Genomic DNA, 21,158 nt, shown 5'->3' on the forward strand with positions numbered 1-21,158 from the left:
ATCTTGTTAAGCTACTGCGACTTGCACGTGTCTTCCAATGGGCATTTAAACCGTCTTGTTAAGCTGCTGTAACCTCCACCACTTTTCCAATGGGCATTTAAACAGTCTTGTTAAGCTACTGCGACCTCCACCGCTCTTCCAAGGGGCATTTAAACCGTCTTGTTAAGCTACTGCGAATTGCACGTCTCTTGCAAGGGGCATTTAAACTGTCTTGTTAAGCTACAGCGACCTGCACGTCTCTTCCAAGGGGCATTTAAACCATCTTGTTAAGCTACTGCGACCTGCATGTCTCTTCCAAGGGGCATTTAAACCGTCTTGTTAAGCTAATGCGACCTGCATGTCTCTACCAAGGGGAATTTAAACTGTCTTGTTAAGCTACTGCGACCTGAACGTCTCTTCCAAGGGGCATTTAAACAGTCTTGTAAAGCTGCTGTGACCTGCATGTCTCTTCCAAAGGGCATTTAAACCATCTTGTTAAGCTACTGCGACCTCCACCGCTCTTCCAAGAGGCATTTAAACCATCTTGTTAAGCTACTGCGACCTGCACGTCTCTTCCAAGGGCCATTTAAACCTTCTTGGTAAGCTACTGCGACCTGCAAGCCTCTTCCAAGGGGCATTTAAACTGTCTTGTTAAACTGCTGCGACCTCCACCGCTCTTCCAAGGGGAATTTAAATCGTCTTGTTAAACTACTGCGACCTCCACCGCTCTTCCAAGGGGCATTTAAACCGTCTTGTTAAGCTTCTGCGACCTGCACGTCTCTTCCAAGGGGCATTTAAACCGTCTTGTTAAGCTATTGCGACCTGCATGTCTCTACCAAGGGGAATTTAAACCGTCTTGTTTAGCTACTGCGACCTGCATGTCTCTTCCAAGGGGCATTTAAACAGTCTTGTAAAGCTGCTGTGACCTGCATGTCCCTTCCAAAGGGTATTTAAACCATCTTGTTAAGCTACTGCGACCTCCACCGCTCTTCCAAGGGGCATTTAAACCATCTTGTTAAGCTACTGCGACCTGCACGTCTCTTCCAAGGGCCATTTAAACCGTCTTGGTAAGCTACTGCGACCTGCAAGCCTCTTCCAAGGGGCATTTAAACTGTCTTGTTAAGCTGCTGCGACCTCCACCGCTCTTCCAAGGGGCATTTAAACCGTTTTGTTAAACTACTGCGACCTGCACTTCTCTTCCAAGGGGCATATTATCCGTCTTGTTAAGCTACTGCGAACTGCACGTCTCTTCCATGGGGCATTTAAACCGTGTTATTAAGCTATTGCGACCTGCATGTCTCTACCAAGGAGCATTTAAACCGTTTTGTTTAGCTACTGCGACCTGCACGTCTCTTTAAGGGGCATTTAAACAGTCTTGTAAAGCTGCTGTGACCTGCATGTCCCTTCCAAGGGGCATTTAAACCATCTTGTTAAGCTACTGCGACCTCCATCGCTCTTCCAAGGGGCATTTAAACTATCTTGTTAAGCTTCTGCGACCTGCACGTCTCTTCCAAGGGGCATTTAAACCGTCTTGTTAAGCTACAGTGAACTGCACGTCTTTTCCAAGTGGCATTTAAACCGTCTTGTTAAGCTAGTGCGACCTGCACGTCTCTTCCAAGGGCCATTTAAACCGTCTTATTAAGCTACTGCGACTTGCATGTCTCTTCCAAGGGGCATTTAAACCGTCTTATTAAGCTACTGCGACCTGCACGTCTCTTCCAAGGGGCATTTAAACTGTCTTGGTAAGCTACTGCGACCTGCAAGCCTCTTCCAAGGGGCATTTAAACTGTCTTGTTAAGCTGCTGAGACCCCCACCGCTCTTCCAAGGGGCATTTAAACCGTCTTGTTAAGCTACTGCGACCTGCACTTCTCTTTCAAGGGGCATATAAACCGTCTTGTTAAACTAATGCGAACTGCACGTCTCTTCCATGGGGCATTTAAACCGTGTTATTAAGCTACTGTAACCTCCACCACTTTTCCAAGGGGCATTTAAACCATCTTGTTAAGCTTCTGCGACCTGCACGTCTCTTCCAAGGGGCATTTAAACCGTCTTGATAAGCTATTGCGACCTGCATGTCCCTTCAAAGGGGCATTTAAACCATCTTGTTAAGCTACTGCGACCTCCACCGCTCTTCCAAGGGGCATTTATACCATCTTGTTAAGCTACTGCGACCTGCACGTCTCTTCCAAGGGCCATTTAAACCGTCTTATTAAGCTACTGCAACCTGCACGTCTTTTCCAAGAGGCATTTAAACCGTCTTGTTAAGCTACAGTGAACTGCACGCCTCTTCCGAGGGGCATTTAAACTGTCTTGTTAAGCTACTGCGACCTGCACGTCTCTTCCAAGGGGCATTTAAACTGTCTTGTTAAGCTACTGCGACTTCCACCTCTCTTCCAAAGGGCATTTAAACCGTGTTGTTAAGCTACTGCGACCTGCACGTCTCTTCCAAGGGGCATTTAAACTGTCTTGTTAAGCTACTGCGACCTGCACGTCTCTTCCAATGGGCATTTAAACAGTCTTATTAAGCTACTGCGACTTGCACGTCTCTTCCAATGGGCATTTAAACCGTCTTATTAAGCTACTGCGACCAGCACGTCTCTTCCAAGGGGCATTTAAACTGTCTTGTTAAGCTACTGCGACCTCCACCGCTCTTCGAAGGGGCATTTAAACCGTCTTTTTAAGCTACTGCGACCTGCACTTCTCTTCCAAGGGGCATATAAACCGTCTTGTTAAGCTACTGCGACCTGCACGTCTCTTTCAAGGGGCATTTAAGCCGTCTTGTTAAGCTACTGCGACTTGCACGTGTCTTCCAAGGGGCATTTAAACCGTCTTGTTAAGCTACTGTAACCTCCACCACTTTTCCAAGGGGCATTTAAACCGTCTTGTTAAGCTACTGCGACCTGCACGTCTCTTCCAAGGGGCATTTAAACCGTCTTGTTAAGCTACTGCGACCTGCACGTCTCTTCCAAGGTGCATTTAAACAGTCTTGCAAAGCTGCTGTGACCTGCATGTCTCTTCCAAGGGGCATTCAAACCATCTTGTTAAGCTACTGCGACCTCCACCGCTCTTCCAAGGAGCATTTAAACCGACTTGTTTAGCTAATGCGACCTGCACGTCTCTTCCAAGGGGCATTTAAACCGTCTTGTTAAGCTACTTCGACATGCACGTCTCTTCCAAGGAGCATTTAAACTGTCTTTTTAAGCTACTGCGACCTGCATTTCTCTTCCAAGGGGCATTTAAACTGTCTTGTTAAGCTACTGCGACCTGCACGTCTCTTCCAAGGGTCATTTAAACCGTCTTATTAAGCTACTGCATCCTGTATGTCTCTTCCAAGGGGCATTTAAACTGTCTTGTTAAGCTACTGCGACCTCCAACGCTCTTCCAAGGGGCATTTAAACCATCTTGTTAAGCTACTGCGACCTGGACGTCTCTTCAAAGTGGCATTTAAACTGTCTTGTTAAGCTACTGCGACCTCCACCTCTTTTCCAGGGGGCATTTAAACCGTTTTGTTAAGCTACTGCAACCTGCTCGTCTCTTCCAAGGGGCATTTAAACCGTCTTGTTAAGCTACTGCGACCTACACGTCTCTTCCAAGGCGCATTTAAACAGTCTTTTTAAGCTACTGCGACTTGAACGTCTCTTCCAAGGGGCATTTAAACCGTCTTGTTAAGCAACTGTAACCTGCACCACTTTTCCAAGGGGCATTTAAAAAGGCTTTGTTAAGCTACTGCTACCTGCACATCTCTTCCAAGGGGCATTTAAACCATCTTGTTAAGCTACTGCGACCTGCAGGTCTTTTCCAAGGGGCATTTAAACCATCTTGTTAAGCTATTGCGACCTCCACCGCTCTTCCAAGGGGCATTTAAACCCATCTTGTTAAGCTACTGCGACCTGCACTTGTCTTCCAAGGGGCATTTAAACCGTCTTGGTAAGCTACTGCGATCTGCAAGCTTATTCTAAGGGGCATTTAAACCCTCTGGTTAAGCTACTGCGACCTGCACGTCTCTTGCAAGGGGCATTTAAACCGTCTTGTTAATCTACTGAGACCTGCACGTCTCTTCCAAGGGACATTTAAACCGTCTTGGTAAGCTAATGCGTCTTGCACGTCTCTACCAAGGGGCATTTAAACACACTTGTTAAGCTACTGCGACCTGCACGTCTCTTCCAAGGGGCATTTAAACTGTCTTGTTAAGTTGCTGTGACCTGCATGTCTCTTCGAAGGGGCATTTAAACCATCTTGTTAAGCTACTGCGACCTCCACCGCTCTTCCAAGGGGCATTTAAACCGTCTTGTTAAGCTACTGCGACCTGCACGTCTCTTCAAAGGGGCATTTAAACTGTCTTGTTATGCTACTGCGACCTGCACGTCTCTTCCAAGGCGCATTTAAACTGTCTTTTTAAGCTACTGAGACTTGAACGTCTCTTACAAGGGGCATTTAAACCATCTTGTTAAGCTACTGCGACCTCCACCGCTCTTCCAAGGGGCATTTAAACCAACTTGTTAAGTTACTGCGACCTGCACTTCTCCACCAAGGGGCATTTAAACCGTCTTGGTAAGCTACTGCGTCCTGCAAGCCTCTTCTAAGGGGCATTTAAACCCTCTTGTTAAGCTACTGCGACCTGCTCGTCTCTTGCAGGGGGCATTTAAACCGTCTTGTTAAGATACTGCGATCTGCACGTCTCTTCCAAGGGGCATTTAAACCGTCTTGTTAATCTACTGCGACCTGCACGTCTCTATCAAGGGGCACTTAAACAGTCTTGGTAAGCTACTGCGACCTGCATGTCTCTACCAAGGGGCATTTAAACCGTCTTGTTAAGTTACTGCGACCTGCACGTCTCTTCAAAGGTGAATTTAAACAGGCTTGTTAAGCTGCTGCGACCTGCATGTCTCTTCCAAGGGGCATTTAAACCGTCTTGTTAAGCTACTGCGACCTGCACGTCTCTTCCAAGTGACATTTAAACCGTCTTGGTAAGCTACAGCGACCTGCAAGCCTCTTCCAAGGGGCATTTAAACCGTCTTGTTAAGCTACTGAGACCTGCACGTCTCTACCAAGGGGCATTTAAACAATCTTGTTAAGCTATTGCGACCTGCAGGTCTTTTCCAAGGGGCATTTAAACCATCTTGTTAAGCTATTGCGACCTCCACCGCTCTTCCAAGGGGCATTTAAACCCATCTTGTTAAGCTACTGCGACCTGCACTTCTCTTCCAAGGGGCATTTAAACCGTCTTGGTAAGCTACTGCGATCTGCAAGCCTATTCTAAGGGGCATTTAAACCCTCTGGTTAAGCTACTGCGACCTGCACGTCTCTTGCAAGGGGCATTTAAACCGTCTTGTTACTCTACTGCGACCTGCACGTCTCTTCCAAGGGACATTTAAACCGTCTTGGTAAGCTACTGCGACTTGCACGTCTCTACCAAGGGCTATTTAAACCGTCTTGTTAAGCTATTGCGACCTGCACGTCTCTTCCAAGGGGCATTTAAACTGTCTTGTTAAGTTGCTGTGATCTGCACGTCTCTTCCAAGGGGCATTTAAACCGTCTTGTTAAGCTACTGCGACCTCCACCGCTCTTCCAAGGGGCATTTAAACCATCTTGTTAAGCTACTTCGACCTGCACGTCTCTTCTAAGGGGCATTTAAACCGTCTTTTTAAGCTACTGTGACCTGCATTTCTCGTCCAAGGGGCATTTAAACCGTCTTGTTAAGCTACTGCGAACTGCACGTCTCTTTCAAGGGTCATTTAAACCGTCTTATAAAGCTACTGCGTCCTGCATGTCTCTTCCAAGGGGCATTTAAACTGTCTTGTTAAGGTACTGCAACCTCCACCGCTCTTCCAAGGGGCATTTAAACCGTCTTGTTAAGCTACTACGACCTGCACGTCTCTTCAAAGGGGCATTTAAACTGTCTTGTTAAGCTACTGCGACCACCACCGCTCTTCCAAGGGGCATTTAAACCGTTATGTTAAGCTACTGCGACCTGCACTTCTCTTCCAAGGGGCATATAAACCGTCTTGTTAAGCTACTGCGACCTGCACGTCTCTTCCAAGGGGCATTTAAACCATCTTGTTAAGCTACTGCGACTTGCACTTGTCTTCCAATGGGCATTTAAACCGTCTTGTTAAGCTGCTGTAACCTCCACCACTTTTACAATGGGCATTTAAACAGTCTTGTTAAGCTACTGCGACCTCCACCGCTCTTCCAAGGGGCATTTAAACCGTCTTGTTAAGCTACTGCGAATTGCACGTCTCTTGCAAGGGGCATTTAAACTGTCTTGTTAAGCTACAGCGACCTGCACGTCTCTTCCAAGGGGCATTTAAACCATCTTGTTAAGCTACTGCGACCTGCATGTCTCTTCCAAGGGGCATTTAAACCGTCTTGTTAAGCTAATGCGACCTGCATGTCTCTACCAAGGGGAATTTAAACTGTCTTGTTAAGCTACTGCGACCTGCACGTCTCTTCCAAGGGGCATGTAAACAGTCTTGTAAAGCTGCTGTGACCTGCATGTCTGTTCCAAAGGGCATTTAAACCATCTTGTTAAGCTACTGCGACCTCCACCGCTCTTCCAAGAGGCATTTAAACAATCTTGTTAAGCTACTGCGACCTGCACGTCTCTTCCAAGGGCCATTTAAACCTTCTTGGTAAGCTACTGCGACCTGCAAGCCTCTTCCAAGGGGCATTTAAACTGTCTTGTTAAACTGCTGCGACCTCCACCGCTCTTCCAAGGGGAATTTAAACCGTCTTGTTAAACTACTGCGACCTCCACCGCTCTTCCAAGGGGCATTTAAACCGTCTTGTTAAGCTTCTGCGACCTGCACGTCTCTTCCAAGGGGCATTTAAACCGTCTTGTTAAGCTATTGCGACCTGCATGTCTCTTCCAAGGGGCATTTAAACCGTCTTGTTAAGCTACTGCGACCTGCATGTCTCTTCCAAGGGGCATTTAAACAGTCTTGTAAAGCTGCTGTGACCTGCATGTCCCTTCCAAAGGGTATTTAAACCATCTTGTTAAGCTACTGCGACCTCCACCGCTCTTCCAAGGGGCATTTAAACCATCTTGTTAAGCTACTGCGACCTGCAAGTCTCTTCCAAGGGCCATTTAAACCGTCTTGGTAAGCTACTGCGACCTGCAAGCCTCTTCCAAGGGGCATTTAAACTGTCTTGTTAAGCTGCTGCGACCTCCACCGCTCTTCCAAGGGGCATTTAAACTGTTTTGTTAAACTACTGCGACCTGCACTTCTCTTCCAAGGGGCATATAAACCGTCTTGTTAAGCTACTGCGAACTGCACGTCTCTTCCATGGGGCATTTAAACCGTATTATTAAGCTATTGCGACCTGCATGTCTCTACCAAGGGGCATTTAAACTGTTTTGTTTAGCTAATGCGACCTGCACGTCTCTTCCAAGGGGCATTTAAACAGTCTTGTAAAGCTGCTGTGACCTGCATGTCACTTCCAAGGGGCATTTAAACCATCTTGTTAAGCTACTGCGACCTCCACCGCTCTTCCAAGGGGCATTTAAACCGTCTTGTTAAGCTTCTGCGACCTGCACGTCTCTTCCAATGGGCATTTAAACCGTCTTGTTAAGCTACAGTGAACTGCACGTCTTTTCCAAGTGGCATTTAAACCGTCTTGTTAAGCTAGTGCGACCTGCACGTCTCTTCCAAGGGGCATTTAAACCGTCTTATTAAGCTACTGCGACTTGCATGTCTCTTCCAAGGGGCATTTAAACCGTCTTATTAAGCTACTGCGACCTGCACGTCTCTTCCAAGGGGCATTTAAACTGTCTTGGTAAGCTACTGCGACCTGCAAGCCACTTCCAAGGAGCATTTAAACTGTCTTGTTAAGCTGCTGAGACCTCCACCGCTCTTCCAAGGGGCATTTAAACCGTCTTGTTAAGCTACTGCGACCTGCACTTCTCTTTCAAGGGGCATATAAACCATCTTGTTAAACTACTGCGAACTGCACGTCTCTTCCATGGGGCATTTAAACCGTGTTATTAAGCTACTGTAACCTCCACCACTTTTCCAAGGGGCATTTAAACCGTCTTGTTAAGCTTCTGCGACCTGCACGTCTCTTCCAAGGGGCATTTAAACCGTCTTGTTAAGCTTCTGCGACCTGCACGTCTCTTCCAAGGGGCATTTAAACTGTCTTGTTAAGCTGCTGCGACCTCCACCGCTCTTCCAAGGGGCATTTAAACTGTTTTGTTAAACTACTGCGACCTGCACTTCTCTTCCAAGTAGCATATAAACCGTCTTGTTAAGCTACTGCGAACTGCACGTCTCTTCCATGGGGCATTTAAACCGTATTATTAAGCTATTGCGACCTGCATGTCTCTACCAAGGGGCATTTAAACTGTTTTGTTTAGCTAATGCGACCTGCACGTCTCTTCCAAGGGGCATTTAAACAGTCTTGTAAAGCTGCTGTGACCTGCATGTCCCTTCCAAGGGGCATTTAAACCATCTTGTTAAGCTACTGCGACCTCCACCGCTCTTCCAAGGGGCATTTATACCATGTTGTTAAGCTACTGCGACCTGCACGTCTCTTCCAAGGGCCATTTAAACCGTCTTATTAAGCTACTGCAACCTGCACGTCTTTTCCAAGAGGCATTTAAACCGTCTTGTTCAGCTACAGTGAACTGCACGTCTCTTCCAAGGGGCATTTAAACTGTCTTGTTAAGCTACTGCGACCTGCACGTCTCTTCCAAGCGGCATTTAAACTGTCTTGTTAAGCTACTGCGACTTCCACCTCTCTTCCAAGGGGCATTTAAACCGTGTTATTAAGCTATTGCGACCTGCATGTCTCTACCAAGGAGCATTTAAACCGTTTTGTTTAGCTACTGCGACCTGCACGTCTCTTCCAAGGGGCATTTAAACAGTCTTGTAAAGCTGCTGTGACCTGCATGTCCCTTCCAAGGGGCATTTAAACCATCTTGTTAAGCTACTGCGACCTCCATCGCTCTTCCAAGGGGCATTTAAACCGTCTTGTTAAGCTTCTGCGACCTGCACGTCTCTTCCAAGGGGCATTTAAACCGTCTTGTTAAGCTACAGTGAACTGCACGTTTTTTCCAAGTGGCATTTAAACCGTCTTGTTAAGCTAGTGCGACCTGCACGTCTCTTCCAAGGGGCATTTAAACCGTCTTATTAAGCTACTGCGACTTGCATGTCTCTTCCAAGGGGCATTTAAACCGTCTTATTAAGCTACTGCGACCTGCACGTCTCTTCCAAGGGGCATTTAAACTGTCTTGGTAAGCTACTGCGACCTGCAAGCCTCTTCCAAGGGGCATTTAAACTGTCTTGTTAAGCTGCTGAGACCCCCACCGCTCTTCCAAGGGGCATTTAAACCGTCTTGTTAAGCTACTGCGACCTGCACTTCTCTTTCAAGGGGCATATAAACCGTCTTGTTAAACTAATGCGAACTGCACTTCTCTTCCATGGGGCATTTAAACCGTGTTATTAAGCTACTGTAACCTCCACCACTTTTCCAAGGGGCATTTAAACCGTCTTGTTAAGCTTCTGCGACCTGCACGTCTCTTCCAAGGGGCATTTAAACCGTCTTGATAAGCTATTGCGACCTGAATGTCCCTTCAAAGGGGCATTTAAACCATCTTGTTAAGCTACTGCGACCTCCACCGCTCTTCCAAGCGGCATTTATACCATCTTGTTAAGCTACTGCGACCTGCACGTCTCTTCCAAGGGCCATTTAAACCGTCTTATTAAGCTACTGCAACCTGCACGTCTTTTCCAAGAGGCATTTAAACCGTCTTGTTAAGCTACAGTGAACTGCACGTCTCTTCCGAGGGGCATTTAAACTGTCTTGTTAAGCTACTGCGACCTGCACGTCTCTTCCAAGGGGCATTTAAACTGTCTTGTTAAGCTACTGCGACTTCCACCTCTCTTCCAAGGGGCATTTAAACCGTGTTGTTAAGCTACTGCGACCTGCACGTCTCTTCCAAGGGGCATTTAAACTGTCTTGTTAAGCTACTGCGACCTGCACGTCTCTTCCAATGGGCATTTAAACAGTCTTATTAAGCTACTGCGACTTGCACGTCTCTTCCAATGGGCATTTAAACCGTCTTATTAAGCTACTGCGACCAGCACGTCTCTTCCAAGGGGCATTTAAACTGTCTTGTTAAGATACTGCGACCTCCACCGCTCTTCCAAGGGGCATTTAAACCGTCTTTTTAAGCTACTGCGACCTGCACTTCTCTTCCAAGGGGCATATAAACCGTCTTGTTAAGCTACTGCGACCTGCACGTCTCTTTCAAGGGGCATTTAAGCCGTCTTGTTAAGCTACTGCGACTTGCACGTGTCTTCCAAGGGGCATTTAAACCGTCTTGTTAAGCTACTGTACCCTCCACCACTTTTCCAAGGGGCATTTAAACCGTCTTGTTAAGCTACTGCGACCTGCACGTCTCTTCCAAGGGGCATTTAAACCGTCTTGTTAAGCTACTGCGACCTGCACGTCTCTTCCAAGGTGCATTTAAACAGTCTTGCAAAGCTGCTGTGACCTGCATGTCTCTTCCAAGGGGCATTCAAACCATCTTGTTAAGCTAGTGCGACCTCCACCGCTCTTCCAAGGAGCATTTAAACCGACTTGTTTAGCTAATGCGACCTGCACGTCTCTTCCAAGGGGCATTTAAACCGTCTTGTTAAGCTACTTCGACATGCACGTCTCTTCCAAGGAGCATTTAAACTGTCTTTTTAAGCTACTGCGACCTGCATTTCTCTTCCAAGGGGCATTTAAACTGTCTTGTTAAGCTACTGCGACCTGCACGTCTCTTCCAAGGGTCATTTAAACCGTCTTATTAAGCTACTGCATCCTGTATGTCTCTTCCAAGGGGCATTTAAACTGTCTTGTTAAGCTACTGCGACCTCCAACGCTCTTCCAAGGGGCATTTAAACCATCTTGTTAAGCTACTGCGACCTGGACGTCTCTTCAAAGTGGCATTTAAACTGTCTTGTTAAGCTACTGCGACCTCCACCTCTTTTCCAGGGGCCATTTAAACCGTTTTGTTAAGCTACTGCAACCTGCTCGTCTCTTCCAAGGGGCATTTAAACCGTCTTGTTAAGCTACTGCGACCTACACGTCTCTTCCAAGGCGCATTTAAACAGTCTTTTTAAGCTACTGCGACTTGAACGTCTCTTCCAAGGGGCATTTAAACCGTCTTGTTAAGCAACTGTAACCTGCACCACTTTTCCAAGGGGCATTTAAAAAGGCTTTGTTAAGCTACTGCTACCTGCACATCTCTTCCAAGGGGCATTTAAACCATCTTGTTAAGCTACTGCGACCTGCAGGTCTTTTCCAAGGGGCATTTAAACCATCTTGTTAAGCTATTGCGACCTCCACCGCTCTTCCAAGGGGCATTTAAACCCATCTTGTTAAGCTACTGCGACCTGCACTTCTCTTCCAAGGGGCATTTAAACCGTCTTGGTAAGCTACTGCGATCTGCAAGCTTATTCTAAGGGGCATTTAAACCCTCTGGTTAAGCTACTGCGACCTGCACGTCTCTTGCAAGGGGCATTTAAACCGTCTTGTTAATCTACTGAGACCTGCACGTCTCTTCCAAGGGACATTTAAACCGTCTTGGTAAGCTAATGCGTCTTGCACGTCTCTACCAAGGGGCATTTAAACACACTTGTTAAGCTACTGCGACCTGCACGTCTCTTCCAAGGGGCATTTAAACTGTCTTGTTAAGTTGCTGTGACCTGCATGTATCTTCGAAGGGGCATTTAAACCATCTTGTTAAGCTACTGCGACCTCCACCGCTCTTCCAAGGGGCATTTAAACCGTCTTGTTAAGCTACTGCGACCTGCACTTCTCTTCAAAGGGGCATTTAAACTGTCTTGTTATGCTACTGCGACCTGCACGTCTCTTCCAAGGCGCATTTAAACTGTCTTTTTAAGCTACTGAGACTTGAACGTCTCTTACAAGGGGCATTTAAACCATCTTGTTAAGCTACTGTAACCTCCATCACTTTTCCAAGGGGCATTTAAACCATCTTGTTAAGCTACTGCGACGTGCACGTCTTTTCCAAGGGGCATTTAAACAGTCTTGTTAAGCTACTGCGACCTCCACCGCTCTTCCAAGGGGCATTTAAACCAACTTGTTAAGTTACTGCGACCTGCACTTCTCCACCAAGGGGCATGTAAACCGTCTTGGTAAGCTACTGCGTCCTGCAAGCCTCTTCTAAGGGGCATTTAAACCCTCTTGTTAAGCTACTGCGACCTGCTCGTCTCTTGCAGGGGGCACTTAAACAGTCTTGGTAAGCTACTGCGACCTGCATGTCTCTACCAAGGGGCATTTAAACCGTCTTGTTAAGTTACTGCGACCTGCACGTCTCTTCAAAGGTGAATTTAAACAGGCTTGTTAAGCTGCTGCGACCTGCATGTCTCTTCCAAGGGGCATTTAAACCGTCTTGTTAAGCTACTGCGACCTGCACGTCTCTTCCAAGTGACATTTAAACTGTCTTGGTAAGCTACAGCGACCTGCAAGCCTCTTCCAAGGGGCATTTAAACCGTCTTGTTAAGCTACTGAGACCTGCACGTCTCTACCAAGGGGCATTTAAACCATCTTGTTAAGCTATTGCGACCTCCACCGCTCTTCCAAGGGGCATTTAAACCCATCTTATTAAGCTACTGCAACCTGCACTTCTCTTCCAAGGGGCATTTAAACCGTCTTGGTAAGCTACTGCGATCTGCAAGCCTATTCTAAGGGGCATTTAAACCCTCTGGTTAAGCTACTGCGACCTGCACGTCTCTTGCAAGGGGCATTTAAACCGTCTTGTTACTCTACTGCGACCTGCACGTCTCTTCCAAGGGACATTTAAACCGTCTTGGTAAGCTACTGCGACTTGCACGTCTCTACCAAGGGCTATTTAAACCGTCTTGTTAAGCTACTGCGACCTGCACGTCTCTTCCAAGGGGCATTTAAACTGTCTTGTTAAGTTGCTGTGATCTGCACGTCTCTTCCAAGGGGCATTTAAACCGTCTTGTTAAGCTACTGCGACCTCCACCGCTCTTCCAAGGGGCATTTAAACCATCTTGTTAAGCTACTTCGACCTGCACGTCTCTTCTAAGGGGCATTTAAACCGTCTTTTTAAGCTACTGTGACCTGCATTTCTCGTCCAAGGGGCATTTAAACCGTCTTGTTAAGCTACTGCGAACTGCACGTCTCTTTCAAGGGTGATTTAAACCGTCTTATAAAGCTACTGCGTCCTGCACTTCTCTTCCAAGGGGCATATAAACCGTCTTGTTAAGCTACTGCGACCTGCACGTCTCTTCCAAGGGGCATTTAAACCATCTTGTTAAGCTACTGCGACTTGCACTTGTCTTCCAATGGGCATTTAAACCATCTTGTTAAGCTGCTGTAACCTCCACCACTTTTACAATGGGCATTTAAACAGTCTTGTTAAGCTACTGCGACCTCCACCGCTCTTCCAAGGGGCATTTAAACCGTCTTGTTAAGCTACTGCGAATTGCACGTCTCTTGCAAGGGGCATTTAAACTGTCTTGTTAAGCTACAGCGACCTGCGCGTCTCTTCCAAGGGGCATTTAAACCATCTTGTTAAGCTACTGCGACCTGCATGTCTCTTCCAAGGGGCATTTAAACCGTCTTGTTAAGCTAATGCGACCTGCATGTCTCTACCAAGGGGAATTTAAACTGTCTTGTTAAGCTACTGCGACCTGCACGTCTCTTCCAAGGGGCATTTAAACAGTCTTGTAAAGCTGCTGTGACCTGCATGTCTGTTCCAAAGGGCATTTAAACCATCTTGTTAAGCTACTGCGACCTCCACCGCTCTTCCAAGAGGCATTTAAACCATCTTGTTAAGCTACTGCGACCTGCACGTCTCTTCCAAGGGCCATTTAAACCTTCTTGGTAAACTACTGCGACCTGCAAGCCTCTTCCAAGGGGCATTTAAACTGTCTTGTTAAACTGCTGCGACCTCCACCGCTCTTCCAAGGGGAATTTAAACCGTCTTGTTAAACTACTGCGACCTCCACCGCTCTTCCAAGGGGCATTTAAACCGTCTTGTTAAGCTTCTGCGACCTGCACGTCTCTTCCAAGGGGCATTTAAACCGTCTTGTTAAGCTATTGCGACCTGCATGTCTCTTCCAAGGGGCATTTAAACCGTCTTGTTAAGTTACTGCGACCTGCATGTCTCTTCCAAGGGGCATTTAAACAGTCTTGTAAAGCTGCTGTGACCTGCATGTCCCTTCCAAAGGGTATTTAAACCATCTTGTTAAGCTACTGCGACCTCCACCGCTCTTCCAAGGGGCATTTAAACCATCTTGTTAAGCTACTGCGACCTGCAAGTCTCTTCCAAGGGCCATTTAAACCGTCTTGGTAAACTACTGCGACCTGCAAGCCTCTTCCAAGGGGCATTTAAACTGTCTTGTTAAACTGCTGCGACCTCCACCGCTCTTCCAAGGGGAATTTAAACTGTCTTGTTAAGCTGCTGCGACCTCCACCGCTCTTCCAAGGGGCATTTAAACTGTTTTGTTAAACTACTGCGACCTGCACTTCTCTTCCAAGGGGCATATAAACCGTCTTGTTAAGCTACTGCGAACTGCACGTCTCTTCCATGGGGCATTTAAACCGTATTATTAAGCTATTGCGACCTGCATGTCTCTACCAAGGGGCATTTAAACCGTTTTGTTTAGCTAATGCGACCTGCACGTCTCTTCCAAGGGGCATTTAAACAGTCTTGTAAAGCTGCTGTGACCTGCATGTCCCTTCCAAGGGGCATTTAAACCATCTTGTTAAGCTACTGCGACCTCCACCGCTCTTCCAAGGGGCATTTAAACCGTCTTGTTAAGCTTCTGCGACCTGCACGTCTCTTCCAAGGGGCATTTAAACCGTCTTGTTAAGCTACAGTGAACTGCACTTCTTTTCCAAGTGGCATTTAAACCGTCTTGTTAAGCTAGTGCGACCTGCACGTCTCTTCCAAGGGGCATTTAAACCGTCTTATTAAGCTACTGCGACTTGCATGTCTCTTCCAAGGGGCATTTAAACCGTCTTATTAAGCTACTGCGACCTGCACGTCTCTTCCAAGGGGCATTTAAACTGTCTTGGTAAGCTACTGCGACCTGCAAGCCTCTTCCAAGGAGCATTTAAACTGTCTTGTTAAGCTGCTGAGACCTCCACCGCTCTTCCAAGGGGCATTTAAACCGTCTTGTTAAGCTACTGCGACCTGCACTTCTCTTTCAAGGGGCATATAAACCATCTTGTTAAACTACTGCGAACTGCACGTCTCTTCCATGGGGCATTTAAACCGTGTTATTAAGCTACTGTAACCTCCACCACTTTTCCAAGGGGCATTTAAACCGTCTTGTTAAGCTTCTGCGACCTGCACGTCTCTTCCAAGGGGCATTTAAACCGTCTTGATAAGCTATTGCGACCTGCATGTCCCTTCAAAGGGGCATTTAAACCATCTTGTTAAGCTACTGCGACCTCCACCGCTCTTCCAAGGGGCATTTATACCATGTTGTTAAGCTACTGCGACCTGCACGTCTCTTCCAAGGGCCATTTAAACCGTCTTATTAAGCTACTGCAACCTGCACGTCTTTTCCAAGAGGCATTTAAACCGTCTTGTTCAGCTACAGTGAACTGGACTTCTCTTCCAAGGGGCATTTAAACTGTCTTGTTAAGCTACTGCGACCTGCACGTCTCTTCCAAGGGGCATTTAAACTGTCTTGTTAAGCTACTGCGACTTCCACCTCTCTTCCAAGGGGCATTTAAACCGTGTTGTTAAGCTACTGCGACCTGCACGTCTCTTCCAAGGGGCATTTAAACTGTCTTGTTAAGCTACTGCGACCTGCACGTCTCTTCCAATGGGCATTTAAACAGTCTTATTAAGCTACTGCGACTTGCACGTCTCTTCCAATGGGCATTTAAACCGTCTTATTAAGCTACTGCGACCAGCACGTCTCTTCCAAGGGGCATTTAAACTGTCTTGTTAAGCTACTGCGACCTCCACCGCTCTTCCAAGGGGCATTTAAACCGTCTTTTTAAGCTACTGCGACCTGCACTTCGCTTCCAAGGGGCATATAAACCATCTTGTTAAGCTACTGCGACCTGCACCTCTCTTTCAAGGGGCATTTAAGCCGTCTTGTTAAGCTACTGCGACTTGCACGTGTCTTCCAAGGGGCATTTAAGCCGTCTTGTTAAGCTACTGTAACCTCCACCACTTTTCCAAGGGCATTTAAACCGTCTTGTTAAGCTACTGCGACCTGCACGTCCCTTCCAAGGGGCATTTAAACCGTCTTGTTAAGCTACTGCGACCTGCACGTCTCTTCCAAGGGGCATTTAAACAGTCTTTCAAAGCTGCTGTGACCTGCATGTCTCTTCCAAGGGGCATTTAAACCATCTTTTTAGGCTGCTGCGACCTCCACCGCTCTTCCAAGGAGCATTTAAACCGACTTGTTAAGCTAATGCGACCTGCACGTCTCTTCCAAGGGGCATTTAAACCGTCTTGTTAAGCTACTTCGACATGCACGTCTCTTCCAAGGAGCATTTAAACTGTCTTTTTAAGCTACTGCGACCTGCATTTCTCTTCCAAGGGGCATTTAAACTGTCTTGTTAAGCTACTGCGACCTGCACGTCTCTTCCAAGGGTCATTTAAACCGTCTTATTAAGCTACTGCATCCTGTATGTCTCTTCCAAGGGGCATTTAAACTGTCTTGTTAAGCTACTGCGACCTCCACCGCTCTTCCAAGGGGCATTTAAACTATCTTGTTAAGCTACTGCGACCTGGACGTCTCTTCAAAGTGGCATTTAAACTGTCTTGTTAAGCTACTGCGACCTCCACCTCTTTTCCAGGGGGCATTTAAACCGTTTTGTTAAGCTACTGCAACCTGCTCGTCTCTTCAAAGGGGCATTTAAACCGTCTTGTTAAGCTACTGCGACCTACACGTCTCTTCCAAGGCGCATTTAAACAGTCTTTTTAAGCTACTGCGACTTGAACATCTCTTCCAAGGGGCATTTAAACCGTCTTGTTAAGCAACTGTAACCTGCACCACTTTTCCAAGGGGCATTTAAAAAGGCTTTGTTAAGCTACTGCTACCTGCACATCTCTTCCAAGGGGCATTTAAACCATCTTGTTAAGCTACTGCGACCTGCAGATCTTTTCCAAGGGGCATTTAAACCGTCTAGGTAAGCTACTGCGATCTGCAAGCCTATTCTAAGGGGCATTTAAACCCTCTGGTTAAGCTACTGCGACCTGCACGTCTCTTGCAAGGGGCATTTAAACCGTCTTGTTAATCTACTGCGACCTGCACGTCTCTTCCAAGGGACATTTAAACCGTCTTGGTAAGCTAATGCGACTTGCACGTCTCTACCAAGGGGCATTTAAACACACTTGTTAAGCTACTGCGACCTGCAAGTCTCTTCCAAGGGGCATTTAAACTGTCTTGTTAAGTTGCTGTGACCTGCATGTCTCTTCCAAGGGGCATTTAAACCGTCTTGTTAAGCTACTGCGACCTCCACCGCTCTTCCAAGGGGCATTTAAACCATCTTGTTAAGCTACTTCGACCTGCACGTCTCTTCTAAGGGGCATTTAAACCGTCTTTTTAAGCTACTGTGACCTGCATTTCTCGTCCAAGGGGCATTTAAACCGTCTTGTTAAGCTACTGTGAACTGCACGTCTCTTTCAAGGGTCATTTAAACCGTCTTATAAAGCTACTGCATCCTGCATGTCTCTTCCAAGGGGCATTTAAACTGTCTTGTTAAGGTACTGCAACCTCCACAGCTCTTCCAAGGGGCATTTAAACCGTCTTGTTAAGCTACTGCGACCTGCACGTCTCTTCCAAGGCGCATTTAAACTGTCTTTTTAAGCTACTGAGACTTGAACGTCTCTTACAAGTGGCATTTAAACCATCTTGTTAAGCTACTGTAACCTCCATCACTTTTCCAAGGGGCATTTAAACCATCTTGTTAAGCTACTGCGACGTGCACGTCTTTTCCAAGGGGCATTTAAACAGTCTTGTTAAGCTACTGCGACCTCCACCGCTCTTCCAAGGGGCATTTAAACCAACTTGTTAAGTTACTGCGACCTGCACTTCTCCACCAAGGGGCATTTAAACCGTCTTGGTAAGCTACTGCGTCCTGCAAGCCTCTTCTAAGGGGCATTTAAACCCTCTTGTTAAGCTACTGCGACCTGCTCGTCTCTTGCAGGGGGCATTTAAACAGTCTTGTTAAGCTACTGCGATCTGCACGTCTCTTCCAAGGGGCATTTAAACCGTCTTGTTAATCTACTGCGACCTGCACGTCTCTTCGAAGGGGCACTTAAACAGTCTTGGTAAGCTACTGCGACCTGCATGTCTCTACCAAGGGGCATTTAAACCGTCTTGTTAAGTTACTGCGACCTGCACGTCTCTTCAAAGGTGAATTTAAACAGGCTTGTTAAGCTGCTGCGACCTGCATGTCTCTTCCAAGGGGAATTTAAACCGTCTTGTTAAGCTACTGCGACCTGCACGTCTCTTCCAAGTGACATTTAAACCGTCTTGGTAAGCTACAGCGACCTGCAAGCCTCTTCCAAGGGGCATTTAAACCGTCTTGTTAAGCTACTGAGACCTGCACGTCTCTACCAAGGGGCATTTAAACCATCTTGTTAAGCTATTGCGACCTGCAAGTCTTTTCCAAGGGGCATTTAAACCATCTTGTTAAGCTATTGCGACCTCCACCGCTCTTCCAAGGGGCATTTAAACCCATCTTGTTAAGCTACTGCGACCTGCACTTCTCTTCCAAGGGGCATTTAAACCGTCTTGTTAAGCTACTGCGACCTCCACCGCTCTTCCAAGGGGCATTTAAACCATCTTGTTAAGCTACTTCGACCTGCACGTCTCTTCTAAGGGGCATTAAAACTGTCTTTTTAAGCTACTGTGACCTGCATTTCTCGTCCAATGGGCATTTAAACCGTCTTGTTAAGCTACTGCGAACTGCACGTCTCTTTCAAGGGTCATTTAAACCGTCTTATAAAGCTACTGCGTCCTGCATGTCTCTTCCAAGGGGCATTTAAACTGTCTTGTTAAGGTACTGCAACCTCCACCGCTCTTTCAAGGGGCATTTAAACCGTCTTGTTAAGCTACTGCGACCTGCACGTCTCTTCAAAGGGGCATTTAAACTGTCTTGTTATGCTACTGCGACCTGCACGTCTCTTCCAAGGGGCATTTAAACCATCTTGTTAAGCTACTGTAACCTCCATCACTTTTCCAAGGGGCATTTAAACCATCTTGTTAAGCTACTGCCACCTGCACGTCTTTTCCAAGGGGCATTTAAACAGTCTTGTTAAGCTACTGCGACCTCCACCGCTCTTCCAAGGGGCATTTAAACCATCTTGTTAAGTTACTGCGACCTGCACTTCTCCACCAAGGGGCATTTAAACCGTCTTGGTAAGCTACTGCGTCCTGCAAGCCTCTTCTAAGGGGCATTTAAACCCTCTTGTTAAGCTACTGCGACCTGCACGTCTCTTCCAAGGGGCATTTAAACCGTCTTGTTAAGCTACTGCGACCTGCACGTCTCTTCCAAGGGGCATTTAAACAGTCTTGCAAATCTGCTGTGACCTGCATGTCTCTTCCAAGGGACATTTAAACCATCTAGTTAAGCTACCGCGACCTCCACCGCTCTTCCAAGGAGCATTTAAACCGACTTGTTAAGCTAATGCGACCTGCACGTCTCTTCCAAGGGGCATTTAAACCGTCTTGTTAAGCTACTTCGACCTGCACGTCTCTTCCAAGGAGCATTTAAACTGTCTTTTTAAGCTACTGCGACCTGCATTTCTCTTCCAAGGGGCATTTAAACTGTCTTGTTAAGCTACTGCGACCTGCACGTTTCTTCCAAGGGTCATTTAAACCGTCTTATTAAGCTACTGCATCCTGTATGTCTCTTCCAAGGGGCATTTAAACTGTCTTGTTAAGCTACTGCGACCTCCACCGCTCTTCCAAGGGGCATTTAAACCGTCTTCTTAAGCTACTGCGACCTGGACGTCTCTTCAAAGTGGCATTTAAACTGTCTTGTTAAGCTACTGCGACCTCCACCTCTTTCCCAGGGGGCATTTAAACCGTTTTGTTAAGCTACTGCAACCTGCTCGTCTCTTCCAAGGGGCATTTAAACCGTCTTGTTAAGCTACTGCGACCTACACGTCTCTTCCAAGGCGCATTTAAACAGTCTTTTTAAGCTACTGCGACTTGAACGTCTCTTCCAAGGGGCATTTAAACCGTCTTGTTAAGCAACTGTAACCTGCACCACTTTTCCAAGGGGCATTTAAAAAGGCTTTGTTAAGCTACTGCTACCTGCACATCTCTTCCAAGGGGCATTTAAACCATCTTGTTAAGCTACTGCGACCTGCACGTCTTTTCCAAGGGGCATTTAAACCATCTTGTTAAGCTACTGCGACCTCCACCGCTCTTCCAAGGGGCATTTAAACCGTCTTGTTAAGTTACTGCGAATTGCACTTCTCCACCAAGGGGCATTTAAACCGTCTTGGTAAGCTACTGCGTCCTGCAAGCCTCTTCTAAGGGGCATTTAAACCCTCTTGTTAAGCTACTGCGACCTGCATGTTTCTTGCAGGGGGCATTTAAACCATCTTGTTAAGCTACTGCGATCTGCACGTCTCTTCCAAGGGGCATTTAAACCGTCTTGTTAATCTACTGCGACCTGCATGTCTCTACCAAGGGGCATTTAAACCGTCTTGTTAAGTTACTGCGACCTGCACGTCTCTTCAAAGGTGAATTTAAACAGGCTTGTTAAGCTGCTGCGACCTGCATGTCTCTTCCAAGGGGCATTTAAACCGTCTTGTTAAGCTACTGCGACCTCCACCGCTGTTCCAAGGGGCATTTAAACCGTCTTGTTAAGCTACTGCGACCTGCACGTCTCTTCCAAGTGACATTTAAACCGTCTTGGTAAGCTACAGCGACCTGCAAGCCTCTTCCAAGGGGCATTTAAACCGTCTTGTTAAGCTACTGAGACCTGCACGTCTCTACCAAGGGGCATTTAAACCATCTTGTTAAGCTACTGCTACCTGCACGTCTTTTCCAGTGGGCATTTAAATCGTCTTGTTAAGCTACTGCGACCTCCACCGCTCTTCCAAGGGGCATTTAAACCATCTTCTTAAGCTACTGCGACCTGCACTTCTATTCCAAGGGGCATTTAAACTGTCTTGGTAAGCTACTGCGACCTGCAAGCCTCTTCTAAG

This window comes from Phyllobates terribilis, unplaced genomic scaffold (genome assembly GCF_046119375.1).
Source record: "Phyllobates terribilis strain yellow unplaced genomic scaffold, ASM4611937v1 Scaffold_95__1_contigs__length_6072419, whole genome shotgun sequence".
NCBI lineage: Eukaryota > Metazoa > Chordata > Amphibia > Anura > Dendrobatidae > Phyllobates > Phyllobates terribilis.